We start from the raw sequence: 26,725 nt of genomic DNA on the forward strand, positions 1-26,725 counted from the left end.
TTGAACAAAAGAAGACATACAAATGAGAAACATATATGAATCTGTTTGAACCTGCTCGTAATAGAAATGTAGATTAAAATGAAAACAAAGAATTTTCAGTCATTAAATTAAACTACTCAAAATCTGATGCTGATGAGAGAGAGATATTAAAACTGATAGTCTCATATATTATTTTCTAGTGGGATTGAAAATTGTAAAACACTTTTGGTAAGCAATTTAATAATATATTTGAATATACTCATTAGACTTTTGAAAAGAGCAAAATATTGGAAATAGTTAAATAGGAAACTGATATGTGTCTGTTAATGATTTATTATAATATGTATACAAAAGAGTACTATTTTGTTATTTAAAATATGCTTATGCAGATAATGTTGTAAAATGAAAAGAAATGTAAAAGATATATTAAGCAGAAAAAAATGCCCTCCTGAACCCAGAGTCTACTTGGAGTTTGTGAATTATTCTGTCACGACCTCTGAATCCAGGGCCTTATGAGGCCCCCCCATTATCATTGCTCCACAAAGTCCCCCTCTGACTTCCACAGGCCCCAGCAGCACGACAGCCTTACAGAGCTGGTGCAGCACAGCTGTCTCTTTCCCTCACGGTGGACAATCTCAGCAAATGCATCATGGTGTTCAGCGTACGATGGTGGACATCCATCCTGCCAAACAATGTACATCCATATTGAATACCCTGGAATCTCAAGGCAGAAAAACTACTGCTATCAGGGGTAGCACAGTGTTTAAGACTCAGTGCACCAATCAGAATTCCTATCAGTCTGCAGACCTATCACTGGGGAATGAGGAAAAAGGACTAATGAAAATCAATTTGCGGCTATTGACACTGAAGCTCCTACATTCAAAAGACGATCAGGAAATTCTGGTTAGATATAAATATCTTTTGGTTTCATATACTTTACACAATATTTCTGAATCGTGTGGTAGGAGATGTAGGAAATCAAGCTGTTCTCCAGTCTGGTCTTTATTAAACCTTCTGCCCTTTGCTTTGAAAAACACACTTTGAGTTATGGTTCCTTGGGTACCTAGGGGCCATAGGACCCCACATTACAGTGCATTATTACTAAATGCATTATTTCAGAACCACATCTGTAGACAAATTTGTTTACACTCTGAAGGCAGGCCCAAACCTCTTCTGCCTGACTCCTTTATAGCCTGTGGAGTTGCTCTCTCTCGATGTCCATAAGCTGAAAAAAATCAGTCATATACTTTCTCAAAGGAAAAGTATTAGCAATTCTCTACTGAGGAACAAAATCATGGAGCAATATATTCTTTTCAAGATGTAGAAAGATCAGCTGGAAGAGTAAATGTGAAGCAATAGCAAAACCCTTTTTGAAAAAGAGTAACAGTTAAAGAACATTTGCTCTACCATAGTCAGGACTACAGTAATGTACATGAAAACAGCACGATATTGATACAGAAATAGAAAACTAGTGCAACAGAACAAAACTGACAGCCTAGGAACAGAAATACATGTAGTGTGTGTGTGTGTGTGTGTGTGTGTGTGTGTGTGTGTGTGTGATGTGTGATAGATATAAATGTTTGGTTAGGGTGACATTTGAAATCTGAGTTGAAACCAGTAAATAAATGGTAAGTGCAAATTGCATATACATTTAGAAGAAATAAAGTTTTAGAGTCTCACATTGCATTATAGACAACTATGATTTCCGGAAAAGATTAAAAAGAAAATGTTTTTGTAAGTTGGAAAGTAGAGATTTAAAGGGACTGCTATAGTCTTTTTCTTATACTTTGACAGTTTAAAGAATATATATTTGTTCTCATATCAATGGAGCAGAATAGGAAGTCCTGAAATAGACCCACACTTCTATGGTCCATTTATTTTTGACAAGTGCCAACTCAATTCAAAGGAGAGTCTTTTCAACAAATGGTACTGGCACAAGTATCTATACGCAAATAAAATACTTCAATTCATAGTATCCACCATTTACAAAAATTAATTTGAAATGGAAATAACTTAAGTGTAACTGAAATTATAAAACTTCCAAAAGACATAGGGGAAATCTTAGTAACTTTGAGTGTGTCAAAGATTTCTTAGATGGGACACAAAAAGCACAAATTATGTAAGATTGATAAAGTGGACTATACCAAAATTAAATGTCTTGCTCTTTTACAAACACTATTAAGATACTGTTAAGAAAATGAAAAAGCAAGCCACAGGCTGGGCAAATATACCTGCAAAGCATACATTTGACAAAAGACTTGTAAATATAAAATACAAAAACCTCTTACCACTCAATAATATGAATAGGCAACATAATTTTTTAATGAGCAATGGATTTCAATAGGCAATGTACCAAAGAAAATAAACACATGGCAAATAAACCATGAAAAGACACTCACCATCATTAGTCAATAGGGAAATGCAAATAAAACCACAAAGAGATACCACTATACACCCATTAGAGTGGATAAAATTCAAACAATTGACAAAACCAAATTTTGGCAAGGATGTGGGACACCTGGGACTCAAAGTGCTGGTGGAGATGCAAAATACACAACCATTTTGGACAACAGTTTGGCAGTGTTTTATCAAGTTAAACATACACTTACCATTTGACCCAGCAATTCTGTTCCTAGGTATTTACTCAGAGACAGAAAAATATATGTCCACATCAAGATTTGACTTTGAATCATCATAGGTGATTTATTCATAAAACCACCAACTGGAAACAATTCAACTGTCAGTCTTCTGTGAATAAACAGATTGTAGGATGCCCAGTAAATGGAATATTAATGAGTAATAAAAAGAAACCATCTACTGATAAACTCAACCTACACGGGAATCTCAAAATACTATGCTAAGTGACATAAGTCAGACACAAAAGACCATGTGTTGTTATATGTTCATTTTTATAAAATTTTAAAAAACTTAAATCTACAGTGTTCAAGTATAAATCAGTGATTGCCAGGAGCCAAGGGCAGGGGGAGACAATTAACTGCAAAGGTGAATGACAGACCTTTTAGGAGTTACGTAGATGTCTTAGATCACTATTATAGTAATGATCACATGCTGTGCACAAATGTCAAAACTGATCAAAACTTTAAAAATCATTAATTTATAATATAAGTCATATCTCAATAGAGCTGATTTTTAAAATATATCAGAATGGATTTCAAATAGTCATTACATTCTGATTACATGTTTGTTTACATAGAAACCCCAAGAGAAACTATCAAGATGGTATTAAAATAAAAAATAATGTCAACATCGCTGTTGACAATTCAACAAGATTATCTGACAAAAATATAAAACCTTGCTATACTATAATCAATTTGAAAATGCAATACAACAAAGAAATCCATGAAAAAAAACTTTCAAAGAAAACACAAATATCATCATAAATTTAATGCTAGAATTTATTTATCTGACAAAAATATTATAAATTAAATATTGATTTCTTTCATTACACCAAAATTTTAAATTCCTGTGACAAAATAATATTGCTGTTTATAACAAATTACCCCAAAACTTTGAGGGTTAAACCACACACATTTATTATATTACACAATTTCTCAGGATCAGGAATCTGGGATGGCTAAGCTTTCTGATGCTGGCTCCGGACTTCTCATAAGTTTGCAGCCAATGTGATAGACAGGCTATATATAGTCTCTGAAAACTCAACTGGAGCTAAAGGATCTGCTTCCAGGTTCATTCACATGGATATTTGGCAAAAGGCTTCAATTCCTCACCACAGGGTTCCCGGCATAGAACTATGCATGACATGATTTCCACCAGAACAAGTAAAATATGCATGCATGAGATAAAGTGAGAAAACCCAAGATGGAAGTCACAGTTGTGTCATAACATACTCTCAAAAGTGATATCCCATGACTTTTTCTTTCCATGGTCTATTTGTTAGAAGTGAACCATTAACTCCATCCAGCCCATACTCAAGCGGAACAGATTACACTAGGTCAGGAATACCAAGAGATACGGATCATGGGTCATCTCAGAAGCTACATACCAGAGACACCAGTACAAAACTAAAAGAGAAGACATTGACAAGGAGAAAATATTTGCAATACACATAGCAAACAAAGAACACATAAAACATTTCAAGAAAGCAAAAAGAAAAGGGCAAACCATCCAAATGAGAAATGAACAAACTAAAGAAGAGCCCAAATATATCTGGCAAATATTTATCTGAAAAGTTCTTGACGTTACTAATAATAAGAAATAATGTGAAATAAAATAAAACATATATTATTTCATACCCATTATATTAGCAAAATTATAAAGCCTATCAATATGTGGTAAGGATAGGGGAGCCATAGACAATCTCATATATCCAGGTAGGAGTGTAAAATCACTTTGGAGAGCAGTCTTGCAACGTATAATAGACTTGTCAATGAAAATACCCTATGGTCCAGCAATTCTAATCAGATACATACACTAGAGAAACTTCTATACATATGTCCCAGACAACAGTCTTTTCCAGACAAGTAAAGGTTATACTGTGCTGTACAGGAATAGTACATACAGAGGACTTTGCTAAGGCGTACAGGAGGTGCAGAAATGAATCCTAATTACACCAGTGAGGAGTATCAAGGTATGGGTACAACTGACCTTCACATAAGCAAGAATAGATTAACTGCCACCAGAGACAACGGTATCTCTGTTCAAAGAAGGTGGGTGCCTAGCTGCTCAAGGAAAATAGGTAGAGTCTTAAGAGAGGAGGTGGCATTTACAGTGGGCTTTGAAGGATGTGTACAACTTTGTTGGGCTACCAGATATGTTCAAAAGGAACAGATGCATAAGTATTATAAGAACTATTTTGGATTGGTCACAAAGCACTTGTATCTATGAATAAGCTTTGAATGAAACAGAAAAAGAATATTCACTGCAGCCTTGTTTGTTTTCACAAAATTCTAGAAACCTCTTAAACATTTATCAACAGGGGAATGGATAAAGTAGTTATACAAATTAATATTGTACAACCAATAAAATGAATGATCTTTAACTATACTATTTACAACAGATGCATAAAAAGAGCAAAAGTATAAAACCATGAATCATAAGGATACATTCTAAATTCATGACAGTAGTTGACTCTGGGGAGAAAAACAAAAGGGCATTATTTTAATAATAAAACTGGAAGAAAAAAATGAAAACAATATTTGTTAATTCTACATGGTGTTATATTATTCTTGTAATTTTCTGTAGTTGTTGAATTTTTCACAAAATATGCTACCATATTCCCAAAAAAAAGACCTAGCCAGACCGCCAGCTCTAATGCATCTTTTGGAGCAAAAGTTAATATAAGACCAGGTCTTATGCTAATTTTTGCTCCAAAAGACGCTACAGAGCTGATGGTCCGGCTAGGTCTTTTTTTCGGGGAAGTACAGTACTTGAGAAACTGGGCCTCTGAGAACCTAAATTTGAGTAAGACACGCTCGTTTTTTGGAAGAAACATACACCCTTATACCACTGAGCTTTCATCGCATAAGGAGCCACCTTAAAACTCAGAACAATTTCTGAGTTTTGGCTTTAAAAAACAATTTCTCATTTATTGTCCTGTATCTGAGTACAGCTGAAGATCTGCAGATTAAAGCTGCACTTCTGGGGAGAATCTACCCTGCTCCCCTTTGATCTCAGGGCATGTCCTGCTCCTGGTGATGGCAGAGGTCCTAAGAAAAACAGAAACACATAAGGTATCTTGAAGCCTCGGCGTGTAACTGGCCAGTAGTCACTCAACTGAATTTTGTTGGACAAAGCAAGTCTCGTGACCAAACCCAACTTCAAAGAGTGGAAAAGATGGACCAGCACCCTACTTTTTGTACAAATTCTTTCAATGTACTTCCACTGTGTTCACCGATCCCTTCCTCTCTCTCTCTTTTTTGGTCTTAAACTTATTAACATAAAATTTCTTCCTAAAGTAGAACTTAAAGGCCTTTCAGCATTAAGGTTTAAGTTTCTAAAAGTTATAAAGAGATTCTTCAGATGCTAATTAATACTGAATATAGTTCAAACATAGCCACTTTTTTCATAATTACTTATTTCCAAAAGAAAATATATGAAAATAGCCATATTTCCTTTCCTCTTATTCAGTTTTAAATGCTGCAGAATCAAATTTATTTTAAATTCCATTATGTTTCTAAGTAAATTATCATGGCAACATAGAATAAATACAGTAAAGAGCAAATAAGCATCACTCCACTGATTCTTGTTCTCACTATGCAAAGTTCAAGGTAAAAGGCAAAAGGTGCATACAATCTGAAGAGAAACCAGAGTACCTGAAACTAATATAATGCTGTATGTCAACTGTAATTGGATTTTTTTTTAAATTATCAAACATAGGTAAATAAGTAAAGGGAGTAAAAAACTGAAAAGAAAAAAAAAAAGTTGAAGGTAAACCAACAAGTAAAACAGTCTATAATTAAGAAAATAAACAACACTAATACTTTATGTTTGTATGACTTGTCAGGTGAGCAGTTTTTAATTTACTATCATTTTATAGATGAGGATTTGAGAGACATAGAGGTTAAAAGAGTTTTTGAGGGCAACTAAAGGAAAATTTTTGAGTGGAAACATCAGGCCTTGCATAAGGGTATTTTGTCTTCTCTCCCAGGGCTCTTTCCACAATACCAAGCTGTGACAATAGATGAATATGCACTTCTCTTCCTTAGTCCAAGAAGATAACAGTAAAAGATGACGGATATCTGTCTGAATAAGCATGACAGAAGAAACCAGAGTCTCCCTCCTCAAATATTTCTAGCTCCACCTCTCAGATTCTTAATTTTCCAAAAGCCTTTACTTAACTCGAGTTATTTTAATCTTTACATAATTTTTTTCTACTTGACATTTATTTTTACCAAAAATCTGTCTCACCCAAATCCATCTCTAATGTTTATTTAATCATCTTATTTCCATAAATACAGAAGGTGCCAAAAAAATGTATACACATTTTAAGGAAGGAAAAAACAGTACGAAAATTATAATACTCAATATACACAGATAACAAAAGATGAATACATATGATTTCACTGATATGTGGTATATAAACCAAAAACAACAAAAGAACAAGACAAACAAATGAGAAATAAAAACTCATAGACACAGACAATAGTTTAGTGGTTACCAGAGGGTAAGGAAGGTGGGGGGTGGAAGATGAGGGTAAGGGGGATCAAATATATGGTGATGGAAGGAGAACTGACTCTGGGTGGTGAACACACAATGGGATTTATAGATGATGTAATACAGAATTGGACACCTGATATCTATGTAATTTTACTAACAAATGTCACCCCAATAAATTAAAAAAATAAAAAATAAAATAAAAGGCTTGCTGTCACAGGAAAAAAAAAAAGATGAATACAAGTCATGTGTATACGTTTTTTGGCACCCCTGGTATTCATGTTATCTGCTGCTTTCCCCCTGTGCCATACTGTTTCTGTTGTCTGAGAGCATCCCAATATTTATTTCAGTATATTTTTTAGTACTATTTCTAATAATTCAGGTGGGAAAAACATGAGTTGTAGTCTTCTCATGAAGTAAATAATTTAAAAAAATATTTCTAATATAATTGAAATTTTCAGTCCTGTGATGGTAATTATTTGTGTCAACTTAACTGGACTACAGAATGCCCAAATATTTAGTTAAACATTTTTTCTGGGTGTGTCTATGAGGGTGTTTCTGGATGAGATCAACATTTGAATCAGTGGACCGAGAAAAGCAGGTTGCCCTCCCCAGTATGTGTGGACCTCATCCAATTCATTAAAGGCTTGAACAGAATAAAAGCCTGAGTAAGAAAGAAACTCTCTGCATGAGTGTCTCTGAGCTGGGATATTAGTCTTGTCTTGCCTTCAAACTCAGATTCTGACTAGAACTTACGCCATCAGCTCTCCTGTTTCTCAGTCCTTGGGACTTGACTAAAACTGTATCATTGGCTTTCCTGGGTCTGGACTACTCAGCGTCCATAATCCTGTGAGCCAACTCCTATATATAATAATAAAGACTTGGCTCACTTTATATATGTGTGTGTATATATACATATATATGTACATATATACACATATATAATAACATATGTATATATATACACACATATATAAATAAAATGTGTGTATATACACAAACACATATATACATATATGTGTGTGTATATATATATATATATATAAATGATACAGATATAGATATACATATATAGATATCTCCTGTTGGTTCTGTTTTCTTTAGAGAATTCTGACTATACAAGTCCCAAACAGAATTCTGAAAAATTCCATAGCTGACTTCTTGAGTAAGCAATCATCCAATATATTAAGATATTAATTTACTTGCATAAAAATCTTGGTATTTAAATAATTTGCACGATGGCAAGAGGCCAATTAAATGACAGTGTGGTATTTAATAATACAGAATAATAGAATATTAAAACTAGAGGGAATTTTAGAGGTTATCTAAACTCAACCCCTCATTGCACACATGAGGAAAAAAAAAAATAGAGAGGTCAAGTGACTTGCCCTGGCTAACAACAAAATCAGAAATCAAATACAGGTCTCCAGATTGTCCTTATCCAATCTTCCTTCCAGTATACTACACTGTTGTTTTTATAGTCATAATTACAGTTTGACTTGAGGTCCCTGCACCTTTTCTCATGGTCTCTCATTATGAACATATGAACACTAGAAGCTGGCTAGTTAAATGAGGGGTGTAACTACTCCCCTGGAATAAGATTTAACCATATATTCTACCAAGCAACAATCAGCCAGCTGCACATAGCTACTATTCACTGATACTGAATGAATTATATTCACAAGGCAAAACATTCCCAATTTAAAATTATCACAAGTGAAGGACAGAATGAATTTACTGCCTCTACATTTACCTAACCTCAAAACATTTTTCCAAATATCTAGTGGACAAAGTGCTTCTTGTTGAGAAAATTTCATAGTGTATCACAAGAGGAAGTATTAAAAATTTTTAATAACTCCACAATTCAAAGTAAAAAGCAAAGACATGGCATGGGTGACTGAGAGCCATGTGCACGGGGCAAACTCCCTGAAAGACAGAACATGCAGAAACTAAGAAATATCAAGGAAACTATTCATACACTGGTCACCAAAGGAGATTGAGTGCTATTAATACAAGGGATATGGATCTGAGGATAGAACCCAGATTTACTAACACCAACTGGATGCTATCCACTTAAAACTCTAGGTTCAAATATTATACAGATCATTTACCCAGGATTTTCAGAACCTAACTTATTCAAAATTACCAGATCTCCTGAGTTTAGACATCAACAATATTTGCAATATTCCTCTCCATCATCTTCTAGATGCAGTCTCTTGATTTCCATTCCATTAAATGAATTAAGAAATACACATACACGAACATATACACATATATTTACACAATTACAGTTTATCATGGGCACACACCCTGAATTGTACTTCAACTATTACCACTATGGATTATAATTTAATAATCTTTGAGAACAATTCCTTTGTTTGCATGTTTCTGATATCTAGCCTCCGTCAGAGGGCTCAGAGAGAAGATCACATCACTTCTACGTTATCTTTGAAAAGTAGCATTTTTTTCTCCTATAAGTTTGTATTCATCATATGATTTTATTACAAAAGCATTAGCGATGATCTGTGATCAAAGAGAAATGGGACCATTTTGCTGGAGAAGTAGAATTAAACCCTGAATCTTACCACTCCCCCCCCCACACTCTCTCTCTCTTTCTATCCTATATCCATAATGTCCAATTCCCTCCTAGGAATGCCAGGATCGAAGCAGAGCTCATTTAGGTTTCTCTGGCTTTTTCTTTTAATAACTGAATCCAAACCTGCCTGACTCACGGCAACCATAAATGAATTAAATTGAATGAATTTGCTGAAGTCAATTTTCTGACAGGTCTAAATATAAGTATTGCTGGTCCCAGGGAAAAGCACTCATATTGCATAGTCTTCAACTTACATAGTCTGGAAGGGAAGACAAGGATGAAGTACTGGCAGAAAATAGTTGATCCAATATAGTACACAATGTATTGTGAGCAGTGAGTGTGGCCGAGGGCATATTAAGCACTGGGACCAATTACATCCCGAAGTAAAAAATGGTCACAAGTAATACCAACGTGGATAATCCACAGATGAACAACAGAGAGCTAATTGTACTCATAATGTAGAAATGATTTATTTATCCAGCTTAATAATCCTTGTACATAGTACCCACTAGCAATGGGAAAACTTACATGTTGAATACAACAAGAACAGTGACCAGTCCATAAAAATGATTCCAATATGTTTTTAAATCTATCTCTAGTGTCCTACCCTCATCTTGTTCAAACAAATTTCCCCCTACCTTCAGATTATCACTCACCAAATGCCCTTGAGATCATATGCATCCATCCTACTCAGACTGGCTGAGAAAGGCCATCCTTTATGTGTATTAGGCAATTCCTTCCTACAACACTTGCCAAAAAACATGTTAAGTTTCTTTCTGTCTTGTTAAAGTTCTTCAGGTTAGATTCTAGTTGGGAAATATCAGTCAAACTCTTGTATTTATTTCTTTTGACACTCACAAATGATTTTACTTGCTACAGAGCGAAAGTATAATTTAAACATCTGCTGCTGACACACCCATCTTTGATATAAGGCATGCCCATTGGCACAGTAATAAGTATTCCCAAAAATAAATACATAATGCATACTCGAAACACATTTGTACCACACATTGAAAAATGAAAGGAACAGATTTCCTTTTGGATCGTAGATAAATGTATCATTTCCCTGGAAAACAAGGCTCAGCCAATTTGTCAAAATTATTGGGTCTAAAATAGGAAGTCTTTTTTCTTCAATCTCCTGGATTTAAGATATTTGGACTTCATATAACAGAAGGGATTTAAACAGCTTTTGTGTGCATGTTGTCATTCTGAAAACAAGGACTACAGACACCTGCTTTTAAATTGTTCTCTCATTCATAAATTTGTAGGGCTTCAACAAAAATGGAATGCAATTTACATCTGTAATATTTAGAATGAGTTAAATTTTATGTTTAACCCATAGCCCCCTCCCCCAAAAAAATGTTGAAATTATGAAGGCATTATAAAATTATAATACTTGGCAAATTCTGATAGTTCTCTAACCTCCTTTCAGATAGAATTCTTAAGTTAACAAAGCTAAGACTACTTGCACTTTACCATATTAAAGTTAACCAGATCCAAGCCCTAGAATCTACCACTTCATCTACAAATCTGTTATTCATCATGGAAAATCAGCAAGAGATAAAAGTTCCTTTTTTAACACTTAATAAACAGCACGCATACATTCTATTGATTTCTCATGTTTTAAAATTGACATGAAAGCACATGTAGAATAGTAAATTCTGTATTCCATTTAAAAGAACTCTCTTCTACACACTAACCTGGAAAGTCTTTCAAGAGAAAAGTGATTTCACAGATGCGTCTGAATAAATAAAATAAATTTTCAGTTGTCTGAAAAAAAATTCCTCTCTAGTCAATGAACCAGAAACAATGACTGCTTGAAGAAACAAAGCTTTTCAGTTTTGAGAGTTCTGCTAACTACTCCAATGAGCTCTGGTCTAGAATCAAAATTTTAAATCTCTTCTCTTCCTGTCATATATTTTAGAGAAAAAAAATACTCATAAAAGCATTCTATTTTTTTTTCCTGTAAAAGTACTAGAGTCATATGGGGTCCATATTTGCATTTAAACATACCCTTTTTGTCTCAACATTTTATTGTCATTCTAACTTTTATGTTAACCCATAGATCTGTTCTTTTGTTTATTATTATTGGCTTATATGTTCAGATTTTTTAATGGGCGTCATGTGATTTTTTTTATTTTATATAAATTAGAAACATTCAATAATCTCCACCACGATTGATGTTTTTTTACATGGACTTCTGCATCTCTGCTGTCAAAGAACCAAGTCAACAGGCATCAGCTTGAGAACCAGCCTTAGTAATCCCATATCCACTCCCCTATTTGCTTTGCAAACGCAGCTCCACTCCTCCTTTGTTTTTCCCCAATTATTCTGTGACTCCTGGTTTTTCTTCCTACTGTGTGGTTGTTGGTCATGGTCAACTGACTTGAAGATATCTTTTTGTCTACATTCTTCTGACTCCTGAGTGATTATAAATTCTCCTTTCACGCCTTTTCTTGGTCCACCTCATCTCTGTTCCTCCATTTCCAATTTGAAGATATCTTGTTAATTTACATGATTTTAGATAATCCTGATCAATAACAGTTACTTTTAGTGTTACAGAGATGGGGTTTATTTTTAGCAAGCAGAAAAAAAAGACAAAAATTAAATTTTAATAAGTTGAACAATCTCTCTATACACACATTATGGCTTTGCCAAGCTCCAATTAGTTGAGCTATCATCTCCTACATTACATATATAAACATATGGAAATGGTAAATTAAAATTTTTAATTTTCCTAAGACAACCTTTCTTATGTGATTCAGCCTAAAAGGGTAAATAAAACACATCTAGCATTAATCAGGACTTCAGAAAAATGGTTTAAGAAACAGACTTCTGGCTTCATGGCAGCCACTAGAAAATTTCCTAAACTCTTATTAATCATTTCTCCAAAATGAGGCTCTCTGTCTGACATTCTATGAGACAATACCCAGTTTAAATCTTAAAACCCAAGGTTTATGTCAATCTTCATTGCTGTTTTTAAAGAGATGAACTTATTTAACTTCAATAATAGGGTAATTATTACCTAATGCACAAAACAGCCAGTATACAACTATTTTTATGATTTTTTTCATCAATTTAGGATTTAAGACCCAATGACACCACTTTTACTTAACACTTTTCTTAATATTTTTATTTCCACATTTGGTTTTTTATTACTGTCTTACAGCAGACTCTACAACTGTTGTCTGTTTTCTTGACTTTTAGTTATTGTTTCTTCTAAACCATACCCAGGAGATCCCAAAGTTGTTTATGCATCTTACACAAATTTATGCCAGAGACCCAATTTTCTCTATTCTCTATTCTGGCACATCCTGGTATACAGTCAATCTACTTTATTCCAGGGATCCAGTCATCCCTGGAAGCAGTAAGTAGCTTTGGCATAGTCAGCAACCAAACCAGCCCACAACATTATAGTCTAACAATGATCTGTTCTAATGGCAGCTAGAGCCATTTCAGTGAACCCGAACCCCTTGAGAAGCCCCCAACCCACACCCTCCACAAGACTACCATAAAGATTCTTGCCAAAATAAGAAACATGAGAATTCACTACCCAACAGAAATCTAATCATGATTATGTTGAAGTCACTCCCTGAAAATCTTGCAGTCATACAATTATAGAGCTAAAATATATCTTTAAATATTCTGGTCACATTTCTCATATTACAGATGAAAAAGGAAAGCCTAAAGAAGATGAGTAATTTCCTTAATGTTATAAAACTAGTTATACTTAGGAAACCAGAACTATTACCTAGAACTAATTCCTGGATCCAGAGATTAACCACCTGAAACTCTTTAAGATCTCATATTTCTGAATTAAAATTTTTTTTGTTAGGAAAAAAAAGGCACATAGCTCATTTGATTAACAGCGATCTTCAAAATTATTTTCAAAATCACACAACTGAATATTACTAACAAAAATACGCACAAAGACATTTAAACAAATGTAATAAAATAATTATAGGTTTTTTCAAAAGTGCTGACAAGAGTAAGATGAGATGCCCTTTCCATATTTTTGAGAACAAGTGGGAGGGGACAGAGATTCATGCTTCAGAACAACTTCTTGAAATCCTTTTTAAGAACATATCAAAGGCCATATTTAAATACATGAATTTCAAAAATTCATAGCTTTTATCCCTAAGGAAATAAGAGGACCTGACCAATAATCATCTACAAAAATGTTCTTCACATATGTCACAGCAAAAAAATTAAAAATTGGAAATGACCATCAAAAAGAAATGGCCCAACCAAGTATGGAAGAGTCATGAATAATTTGATAGAACATTAGGTAATCACTAAAAAATGTTTTTTGAATAATTTTTAATGACATGAAAATAGAGACTCACAATATTATAATAAAATTTAAAAGTTAGGTATCAAATGATAATACAATGTGATGCAATTTAGTCATATGTTTATAAAAATAAATAAACAAAAAACAAAATATATGACAATACTAGCAATGGTTATCTCTGAAGAATCCTTATACTTTTCTATATTTTCCCAACTGTTCACAATGAGCATGGGCTAGTCTTATAAATTGAAAAACATTTTTTTTTAATTACAAGGAAGTATGAAAGCATCATTTTAAAGCACAATTGTATTCCCATTTTCCTGTCAACAGTATCATATGCCTTACTCTCCAAGAGGCCATTCTCAATTTTGGTCATTACTTATCCCAATCTTTTTCAATTTCTATCCTTGTTATTGTTTATTAATATAGTGTCGACTTTAGGATGTTTAGGAAAGAGTAGAAATTTAAAGATTTCTTAATATGCAGAAATTAAATAAGCACATTAATTCCAGCTTATTTTAAATTTTGAGACCTGAAAACTCCAAGAGAAAATATCAAAAAGGCAATCCTTAGCATGTATTAGTAATAAAGACAGCATATGCTCAGGTTTCCAGTCCACAGAAAAAAAGGAAAGGATATTAATTTGAGCTCTTTAACAAAAGAGAGTCAGACACATTTCTGAAGTTCTGAATTAATATCCTCTAGATCTTACCATCCATAGTTCAAATTGCTAAAAATATTCTGGTGCCCACAATGGGTAAATTATATAATAGAGATTTTTAGTCTAAAAAAAAACTATTATTTTAAAGATCCATTTACATTAGATTCATGATTCACTTTCATTAGAAAAATTATAGACCATGAAATGAATTTTAGCAAATTCAAGCATAAAACAGACTAAACTCTATAATCTAGAACCCTAATTATATTAGTCAATAAGAAATTTAGTTTATGTCCCTGTCATCCCGTATTTTGTTGAGTAGTTAGTGATCAGCATCACAAAATTTTAACAATTCTACAATGTAATGCATAAATTATCTTCCTGTGTTATTCTGGTTATAGATTCTGATAATTATTACTTTTCACAAATTTTAGAGACTTTTTTATAAGAATTCAGCAACAGAGTAAAACAAATGACGTAATGTCCCAAATTATAGTCATTTCAGTAGTGATCTAAAACCTATTTCAGAATCTTGCAAACTCAGAAACTCACCTAACCTTACGCATGCAGAAATAGTTCTCCAACAGTATAACCAGATCAGAAAAACTCCCAACCTAATCACAGGTATTCCTTAAAAAATCAAAGTGGAACCGAGTGGTTATCTTTAACACAGCCTAAATTTTCTCATAGGTCACAAGAATTATAGATTTGGAGGCAGGTAGCTCATTCTGAATAGGGACGAGGAGTTATCTCCTTCTTAGAAGAGCACGTGGAAGCTGCCTGTCGGCACAAAGTCATTTCTAAATTGATTTACTGGCTAAAACATTTACTTCTCTTCACAACATCAGAGATGTTGCAGGCTCAGTTCCAGACCATCAAAATACAGCAAATATCACAAAAAAGCCAGTCACACAGATTTTTTGGTTTCCTAGTGCATATAAATGTTATGTTTACACTGTACTTTAATCTATTAAGTGTGCAATATTATTATGTCTAAAAAAAAAAACAATGTATGTACCATAATTTCAAATACTTTACTGCTGAAAAATGCTAACCGACATCTGAGACTTCAGTGAGTCGTAATTTTTTGCTAGAGGAGTGTCTTACCTTCAATAAGTAAAACTGTAATATCTATGAAGTACAGTAAAGTAAAATGCAACAAAAGATGGTATGCCTGTATTTATTTTCTCCTTTCATTCACAGCCACTTGTCTGTCTTTAGTTGCTAACAGAAAACCAAATAGAGGCAAGGCAGAACTCTGGTCTTGTATCTAGAAGAAATGCAGCTGTCACATTCATGCATAAAACTGGGCCAAGCTACTGAGCTGAAGCTGAACCAAAAAACTCCCTCAAGCTCACTGTACAACATTCATCATGCAAAGGCTGGTGTTCAAAACTAAGTTACCTCAGCACCACACAATTAGTATTCACACACGATACATCGAAGCACTTTATGTACACCTTCACTTTAGAATGCCTATTAAACATTATTCATAAAAACTGCCACATCCTCTAAAACCTATACCAAAAGATAAGATGACAAACTGGCAAAACCAATAATTGATCCCTTTCATCAGATTTGAACATAAATGAAAAATATTCTGTACTTTTTGTGTGTTGATACAGACAAAGAAAATGTTTCTTGTTGTAATAGGTTTGGGAAAGGGAAGTGGACAGTTGTGACTGGATGGAATGGGGAGGATATTTTTTTAAATCATAAAATCGAATTGGAATAATGGTTCTCGAAAATGGTTCAAAGTCTCTTTGCTTGATGATCTTGTATTAATTTTTAAATGGACTTTATTTTTCAGACCATCGTCAAGTACATAGCAAAATTGAGTGGAAAATACAGAGATCCACACTAAGACCCGTTATAATTTAAAATATCAAATGCTAAATAAAGATAAAGAGAGAATCTTAAAAGCAAGCAAGATAAAATAAAAAACTTGCAGATTTTTCAGCAGAAACTTTGCAGGCCAGAAGAAAGTGGCATGATATTGTCAGAGTGCTGAAAGAAAAAAGAAAACTTTGGAGGCAAGAGATATGTATATTACCTTGATTGTGGTGATGGTATCATGAGTATATGCATGTGTCCAAACTCCACAAATTGTACACATTAATATGTGCAGTTTTCTTGTATATCAATTATACTTCAATAAAATTGGTTTAAGAAAAAAAAGAAATATATCTAGCACTCAATAAAGATCCACAATGATTTTTTAATAAATTTGGACATCCAGTCAAAAATTAACAAGCATGCAAAAAAGCAAAAAAATACAACCCAAAATGAAGGGGTTGGATTCAGTCAACTGAATCCAAACCACTACAGACACAGATATTAGAATTATAGATAAAAACATGAATACAGTTATAGTATCATTCCATGTGTTTAGAAAGTTCAGTGCAGACATGGAAATAAAACAACGCAAATTGAACTTCTAGAGATGACAATCATGATGTCTGAGATGAAAATACACTAAATGGGCTTAATTTAATATTAGATTTTTCAAAATAAAAAAATAGTGAACTTCAAGACATAGCAATAGAAGCTGTGTGAAATGAAACAGAAAGAAAACTGAATCATGTAAATAAATAAAATACAACATCAGTGAGCTGTGGATAACTTCAGGTGATCTAACATAGGTTTAACAAGAATCTCTGTAAAGGGAGAGAATAGAAAAAAATATTTAATGAAATAAGTTTAAATTTTTCTCAATTTTGAAGGAAACAAAAACAAAAACCTAGGTCCTTGGAGCAACGACGTAGCCCTGCTCTAAGAGCTTGCAGTCAAATAAGAGAAACACTTATTTAAAACAAATAAACACAATAAAATATGATATCAGCAATAATAGAAATATGTACACGGAAGTAAGATTTCACAGAGAGGTGACTGATAAACAGGATTTTTAAAAATAAACTGAAATTTGAAAGGAAAAGAAGTCACAGAGATGGGTGAGTGGCCCAAGAAAAGACATTCCAATCAAAATAAGTGGCATCCACAAAAGCCTGTGCTGTGAAGCTGCACAGTGCTTGAGGAAGGGCAAGTTGGGCACTGCTGGAGCACAGACAGTAGCAGTGATGGGAGATGGGACATAGAGTTAATGACACTAGAGTAAAGGTGAAGACTATAATGACATGCCTTCTCTGCTAAGGTGCTACTCCTGAAAACCACTGGGAGGTATTACTTTAACCAGAGGGTGGCTTAGTTGGTAAGATTTGCATTTTGAAAGTTTAGTATAAGCCAAGTCTCGAGATGGGGGACCAGACAGAAGCTGCCACAATAGTGAAAACTAGAGACAACAGAAGTTTGAACTAAATGACAGAGGAGAGAAAGAAGTTCAGGAGATGTTTGAGGACAGAACCCGGATTATGCTTAGGAGCTAAAATTAGTAAGCATGGGTTCTTTATGGACTGTGGGGAGATAAAGAATGCATCAAGGAAAACTTCCAGGTATGTACGACTTGGAAATAGAGAAGCTGCAGCCCCTTTGCTTGTCTTTTAAGATGAAGTCCCTCCATTCCATTTCCCTAATCATTACTCTTCTGTCTGCTTTCTGCCTTCCAGATAATTGTTAAAATAGTTTGTTTGTTCAAGAGACCCGTTCCCATTCGTCTCACGTGTGCTTATTTCATTACCATTACATAATTTTCATTTTAACATTTGCATGGGAGGAAGATGTATTCAAATGGATGGACATCATCTACCATCTTGAACTGATGCATTTCATGACAGGCAGTCAGTGAAAATCAACATGTGCCTTAATTCAGGACTGAGCCCTGGGGCAGCGCTTTCATGTACGGGTGGTGAATAATATCTATTTTCTGGCAAGTACAGTGTAGGGCATATTTTCCTGCTGGATTTGGATTTCAGCAGTATAATTATTATAGATATTATTGGTCAGGTTAAGTACGAACTTTATGTTTATTTTTTCCCATTTATTTTGCTGGTTTTACTTCTCCTTTTTTCAGCAGGAACAGCAGCCTACTCATTTCCATTTCAGTCTAGTGTCAATGTCCACTTCAGAGCACTTCTCATTTCCTCAGAACAAAGCCTTTCCTGAGCACAGGGACCGTGGTTAGTGACCGCATGGAATGGAAAGGGCAAGAGAAGCAGCCAAAGGGCCAAGAAACAGCTGGAAACCATTGAAGAAAGCTATAGAAATAAAAGCATGAGGAATAAAAGTAAGAATATGATTAAGGCTTGATATTCAGTGTCACAAAATATTTTGGAAGTTCTGAGCTGTCCTTTCCTGGGTAACAGCCTGAAAAATCTATGTCCACTGTCTACCTTAAATCTTTTCTGGAATGAGAAGTTGTCATGCCCACATGCGAACTAAATCAAAACAGAAGAGCAGTCATCAGCAAAGACTAAAACCTTACTGTGTGAAGGACAAATGAAGGTTTCTTTTAACAATAAAATGGCTCTGACTTAATATTTTATTGATTTAGTATTTTGAGTTTTGACATCCAGTTTGAGAACTCTGGTCCAGAGCAGTTGGAAACCATAATACCTTCTCTCAGATTCGTGAGTTCAGAGATTCTTAAAGGTCAATTGCTCTTTAAATTCTCCACTATTTTATGAAATCGTTTCTCCAATTACTTGGTACCTCCAACAACAACAGAACCATGTTTGCCAAGACACAGTTACTTCCTGTCAGATACCACCAAAGAAAAATAATGGACCATGAATATTCACATAGGAAAATATGAGTTTTGCCTTCATGGGTAAAGTTATTGCTCCAAGTGCATCAGAAACCACATCCGTTCCTAATACTTACTACCCATCCCTCTGAGTGACCTGCTGGCATCAATAGACTAGTAGAACACAACAGGTCAGGTTGGACAAGGAGATGAAATATTTCCACCAAATTTTCAGAGCCCCCATTTTAATGAAAAAAGAAAGGAACTTCAGGGTCTTAATATAACTTGGACTTGATTCCACAACTCCTGAAACATAGAAAGGACTTCTGTGGGTAGGATGCGGGTTTTGTACACTGTTATCACTTTGATCAAAAGGAAAATTGCACCTGCTGTACCCATTGCCACTTTCCAGTCATTAAGCTGAAATGTCTTATATTCACCCATGAAAAAAAGCATGTATTTCTCACAATCAAACTAATAGTAGAGAAGACAAACCCACAAGCATTTGTGTGGCATCTGCAAAAAGTGTTCAGATTCTAAAGCTGTTGACTAAGACTTATTTATTAGCCAAGCCACCGCCGTCCTGACAGGTATAATCAGCCATGAGGAGGCCTGGTCCGTGATTCTCTAACTAACACCATTAACTCATATTCATTATAAAGATGCCAGAGCCTTTTTCTGAAAGAAAATAGAGCATTTCTTTACTTCTGTGGTGCTTGAGGCATGGATGATGGGTGGGTTTTAATACTTACTATCTCCTATGTGCCAAAAGCTACATGCTGTTTTGTATATGTTATTTCATTAGATTTTTATTTTCCAGTTGTTTTCCCGTTTTCACTTATAGAGCCTTACGTGATTCCTATAATTCTTACCTAATCCATACCTATCGTTATTTCATAAATGTATTTGTTCCCATATTTATCGTCCACATCACTTACTGGACTGTACCTCTTTGATGGCTGAAACCACGCCTGTCTTTTTCATCTTTATGTCCAAAGCACCTGGCAAAGAGTAGTAAGAACTAAGGAAATACTTGTTGAAATTAGAGAATAAGTGGGTATTCTCCTTGGTGAAATTTCCAATGTAGCCACACTCGTCTACTCACACTTCCTGACTGTGTGGTGCTCATTTTGCCTCTGCCGCATTCCTGGAAAGAACTTCCATCTCCTTTTCCCATCCAACCCCTACTGAGCCACTAAGACTCAGCACCAGGTCCATCACGCTCCAAGAATCATATCTGTCTATGGTGAAGCTCTGACTCTCCTTTGTCTCTGAATTCACATAACGTATTTTCTATGCCCTTCATCTAATGCTGCTTTGTGAACTCATACTTTAGCATGTAATTTATCCTTTTAGGTGTTTGGGGGGTTTTATTTTTGTTTTTTTCACCTCTAAGTTAAATGATACATGAATAAAAGTACTGTGTGGTGCATATAATTCCTTATCTCCTTCCCCCACCCCAAAAGCACTATTGTAAACAATGTAGATCCTCAAATATGCGTTGAATAAATAAATAAATGACTACTTAGAAAGCAGGAAGAGGCCCTGCTAGAAGATTAAAAAATGAACTGGTAAGTATTATCTGTGGGTGTGAAATCAAGTCAGAGTACTTTATTACCAGGGAGACTGGTTATTTAATGTCAGCCTTTGCTCTTACCTGGAGAAAATGGTAATCCTAGAAACATGTGAGCAGAAAGTATACTGAATGGGAGCAAGTGGTAACTGGTTGCTTTCCCATGCAGGAATTCATACTCTTCCCACAGACCCCTCCTTCCAAGAGGAGGAGAATGCCGCCAATAAATAGAAGACACTCCCTTATGTTCTCTCTTCCTCTTTCCCCTCAAGCTTTCTATCATTGACTACAAGAAAAGACATAGAACAGAAGCAAAAAGAAATTACCAATGGGATTTCCAGACCACTCTGTTACTGCACAAAGAACACACAAATAAATCATTATTTCATCATTCTCATCTGCCTGGAGAGAAAATTCAACATCTCTAACCTGGCTTAATTTAGGTTGCTAATAAACAAAAAAATGGATGCACTAAAGCTAAACATTGGCGTTCAGGAGAAGAAACATGTGTTATTTCAAACTAAATGAAGCTTGAGACATTTAGTTTGGTGAGTATCTCTTCATACAATTGTCTAGGGCTGAATTTTCCATAAAGTAAGAAACAGCCACTGAAATAGTTCTGTGTTCAGAAATGTCTGGCTCAGCATGCTGTTATGTAGCCTCTTAGGTAAGTTCAGGTTTGACATGGTTCAGAAAGATCAGGTCCTTCAGCTCTTGTTGCAGCGACTGAAATCTTTCCACAGCCCCAACAGCTAGAGAGGACCTGGTCCTTCAGAGAGCTCAGCTCCATCTATGCAGCTGGCTTGTGTTGCTGACTTCCCCTAAGAAAACAGAGTGAGGGGCCCTAAGACTCACAGACATAATATAAATAAAAAATAATAATAATACATTCATGGTTCCAACTGTCCACACATTCTCAGTTAGGTTGCACCTATGTTATATAACTCAGCATGTGGTTTCAATTGTAACAACAATGCACATTTGTTCAAGTGTATGCTGGCTGTTAACTTCACTTCTCACTGTGTTTAAATATGCCATGGCCTGTGACTCCCTTGTAGGGGTCAAGTGTCTGGCATGTGCCTGCTATGTTATGGTCGGTATAATCTTATAGATTATCCAAGCTGCAGAACCAGAATCTTTGATGTCAAAAAGGCCTCTGTATATGTAATAGGTATATAGTGTACAAATGTGTATCTATGTGTATATATGTATACACACACACACACACACACACACACACACACACACACATATGACCCAAAAAAAGGCATAAAGTGGAAAAAAGGACAAACAACCCATCAGCAGGAAGCAGCCATTCCCTTGCTGTCTCTGGACTGACAGACACGCAGCCGTCTTAAGGCTTTGCTCCCTGCAAAATATAGAAGCCAAGCCGACCACCTTTAACTTGCTCACTTGGAGACTTCTTTCCTCAAAACTAAAGGATTATATTACACTTTGGAATTTCACAGCAGAATTTGATACCACTTGGTATTTATCGAAACATTTATGTTCACAGCTTTCAGTATTTCAACATCCATGATTTATGGCTCCACAGTTGTAGCTATAGCCCCTTTAAGGGGACATAAAAAGTTAAAAGGAATTCATTGATCCTACCCCAAAGAGCATCCCTTTATTTTCGGCTATTAAGGATTTTATGTTGTAACAGAACATTATGATGTGATTTCCCTACATAATAAGGCATTTTTGTTCTTCTAAAAAAAAACTCATGGTAGTTTCTGGCAGTTCAGGAATTATTTTTGGGCTCTTAGAAACTCCTTTGGAGTAATGTGTTACCCTTCCACTATCTTCTTCACCTTTTCTTCCATGATATACAAAGGTAAATGAAGTCAAGTACAGAGTGCCATCTTCAAATCAGAAGATCAGAATGCAGGTTCCAGCTCTGTCTGAGTCACCACGAGCGCTAACTGAAGTCATTAAAACCTCCTATACCTTGGCTCCTCAGATATTAAATGAGACTAATAATTCCTCCTCATAGGGTGAGTGTGAAGATGAAATTAGTTGGAGAAGGAAATAGTAAGCACACAAATGTGTTTGTTAACTCATGGACCAAAGATTCAAAAAGACCAAAGTTTGAGAAAATGAGTTTTTCGTGGCTACCAGATGAAAGAAGAAAAGAGAAACAGGGTAAGAAACGCTGAGAGAGGAGAACACTTGAGATTGCTGCCCACAACAACCAGAGGTCCCTATTTCGCACCATAGTAAAAAGCATGCCTCCCAGTCCCCCACTCCGTGACATGAGAGCCATGCTGCAGCCACAAGGCTGCCAGGCTGTGTCCCCATCCCTTGAGCTTCATGACATCAGAGGAGGCAGTTCAGACCAGATACCCAGTCACTAACTGGCCATGAACCTCTTTTGGAGTTTAATCTCAAATCAAAACATGTCCAAAAGCTCCAAATAATAAGGGATACATTAAATGTTCATTCACCACCGCTGCTCAACCTTCCCAAATGTTCTGTCCCCAAATCATAGTCTCTCCAAGTGACACACTCTCTCAACTTACACATTTGAATAAGTATTACATCCCAGCAGAACTAATCCAAAGGAATCTGAACCTAAATCCTATTTACTCTTCCCTTTTTATCCCACCAAGCCTATTCATCAAGAAATCAAGTTTTATTTAGAATAAAGCTTCCTCTGAGGTTTGACCAATTAAATCTTATTTACGTTTCCTAACTTAATTAGTGCATTCAAAGTAAGCTCTTCTGCCTTAGACACTAAACAGATCACCTTCTCTCAGAAAATGCAGAGATGACAGCATTTATCTTTTTGTTCTTGGGGCCGGTGATCCTGACAGGGTCATTCTCAGAAAAATTCACATTTGGGCTGAGAGCCCTGTTTCCAACCACGGCCTGAAAGCTCTCAAGAGCATGCACAGCTGCAGCTATTCTGTCCAAAACCACACATCCAGTTCACACCTATCTCCTGGGCTCTAGAATACAGTTTCCAACTGGATGTTCCACAGGCATTTCAAATTCAGCACGCTCAAAACCAAACTTACTGTTTCCCACCCATCACTTCTTGACCCTTAAACTTGCTTCTTCTGCTGACTTCCCCAGGTGGGATAACAGAACTCAAATCTAGAATTATAAAATGTGATATTGTGATTTATAATAAGAAATCACAATCTGGTCTTTGTCCACTGTTCCTGGCACAGACCTCCTAAAACCCTTGGAATTTCCTAAGTGATGAGAGCAACAAAGGTGTCTTTTGTTATGTGAATGAGGTGACTTTTGGACCACACCTAAGGATGAAGTCTGGTTGCCAGGAGAACCAACTATGTGAGCCATGTGATGACAGGGGAACTTTTAATCCCAATTCCTGACAACCAGGGAGGGGAGAGGGACTAGAGATGGAATCAATCACCAATGGCCAATGAGTTAATTAATCATGCCTATGTAATGAAGCCGCCATAAAAACCCGGAGGAGGTTCAGAGAGCTTGCAGGTTGGTGAACACAGCGAGATTTGGGGAGAGTGGTGCACTCGGAGAGAGCATGAAAGCTGTGTGCCCTTTTCCCATACCTTACTCTGTGCACCTCTTCTATCTGGCTGTTCCTGAGTTATATCTTTTTTACAATAAACCAGTCACCTAGTAAGTAAAATGTTTCTCTGCGTTCTTGTGAGCTGCTCTAGCAAATTAATCAAATCCAAGGAGAGAGAACCTCCAATCTATACCCCATCAGAAGCATAGGTGACAACCTGGACTTGTGATTGGTGGGAGGGGAAGGGGGCCAGTCGTGTAGGACTAAACCCTTAACCTATGGAATCTGAGGCTATCACCAGGTAGATAAAGTCAGAATTGAGCTGAATTGTAGGCAACCTAGATGGTACAGGATACTTGTTTGGTGGTGTGGGAAACTCCCATATGTTCGAATTGAAATCAGAATTATATAATAATTATTTTTTTAATCCTTCTGTCCTCTCATCTAATTAGTAACTGCATCCTATAAAGTCTACCTCTAAAATATTCATACTGTTTCTTCTTCTCCATCACTTATTCCAATGCCTTGAACTCAGGTCCTTATCATCACTTATCTGAATGAGCTACCACAAGCACTTTTCCTGCTGAGGCTTTGCCGTTCCACTGAAGCCAGAATATCATTTTGAAACATAAATCAGATCATTTGGTCCTTCTACACCTAACTCTAACCCTAAGTATAACCTTGATGACATATCAGAATCTGTGGGATGAAGCTTAAGCAGTTATCAGAGAAAAACGTGTTGTTCTATCCCATACCTTCAAGGGTTCACTGCAGCCTAGAGAAAACTGAGTTCTGAATTTAGATAACATTTCTGATCTACTAGTTATTTTATGCTGCTATAAATCTATTAAACAAGAGGTCACAAAAGAAATGTGGCTGACCAGGCACATTTCGGCATATGGATTTCAGCATAATTTCTTCAAGTGCCTTGTACGTTCAGTTCTATTATTAATAATAACATTCAACACATATCCTCCAAGACAGTGGTTCTTTGCAAATACTAATAAATTTAATTATTTTAAGTAAAGCTACATTTAGAAATTTTGTAAAAATTTCCAACTACACTAAAAACAAGTCCAGACCTTACTGAGTTAGATAATATTTTATCTGAATTTAGGATTTTTCAATTAATTAATTTATCTTTTACTGATAATTGACATTCAATATTATAATAGTTTCAGGTGTATGACACAGTGATTCAACATTTATGTTGGCCACTGAACAATGTAGGGGTTATGGGTTCAAATTCATACACAGTCGAAAACTGTCATATAACAGTTAGTCATACTGTCAGTTAGTCAACTGACATATAACAGAAAGTCATATAACTTTAGACTCCCCCAAAACTTAACCACCAGCAGCCTACTGTGTACTGGAAGCCTTACTGATAACATAAACAGTCATTTAACACATATTTTGTATGTTCTATATATTACATACTGTATTCTTACAATAAAGTAAACTAGAGAAAAGAAATGGTATTAAGAAAGTCATGAGGAAGAGAAAATACATTTACAGTATTTATCAAAAAAAAATCCGCATATAAGTGGATCCACACAGTTCAAACCTGTGTTATTACCATACATTAGTTGATCACCACAATAAGTTTAGTAACCATCTGCCACCATTCAAAGTTATTACAATATTGCTGACTATATATCCTGTGCTATACATTACACCTCCATGATTTATTTTAAACTAAAAGTTTATACCTCTTAATCCACTTCACCTTTTTTCCCATCCCCCATACTCCTCTCCCCTCTGGCAACCATCAGTTTATTCTCTGTAGCTATGAGTCTATTCCTGTTTTTTTGTTTATTTGTTTGTTCATTTGCAACCTAGGTGTCCATTGATAGATGGATGGATAAAAAACTGTGAGATATATATACTTTTTTCTTCAGAATACTGTCCATAAAAAAGAATGAAATCTTGCCATTTGCAACCACGTGGGTAGACCTAGAGGTTATTATACTAAGTGAAGTAAGTCAGACAGACAAAGAGTTTAGGATTTTACCGCAGATTACATCGGATCACTCAATTGGCTCAAATTTCTGTCACCTTTTTTGTGCTCACTTTCCATTTTTTACATAAAATATTTCTATCATGTCTACTGGTAAAGCAGAAAACATGAAAGAGGTAGGATACTGAGGGAGGAACTTTTTCACATTTTTGTACCTAATTTAGTTTATTCATACAAAGCTCTTTGTGACACTCTGAGTTTCTGACCTTTTGAAAAGCAGAGAAGTCTCTGGGCATTTATTGACATAATTGTGCAAACACCTTAGCTCTTCTTCTGCTCCTTTTCTTTTCTGTCTCTTCTCTCCCTAACACTACAATACCTAGAACT

The sequence above is a fragment of the Rhinolophus hipposideros genome (genome assembly GCF_964194185.1).
Source record: "Rhinolophus hipposideros genome assembly, chromosome: 16".
Lineage (NCBI taxonomy): Eukaryota > Metazoa > Chordata > Mammalia > Chiroptera > Rhinolophidae > Rhinolophus > Rhinolophus hipposideros.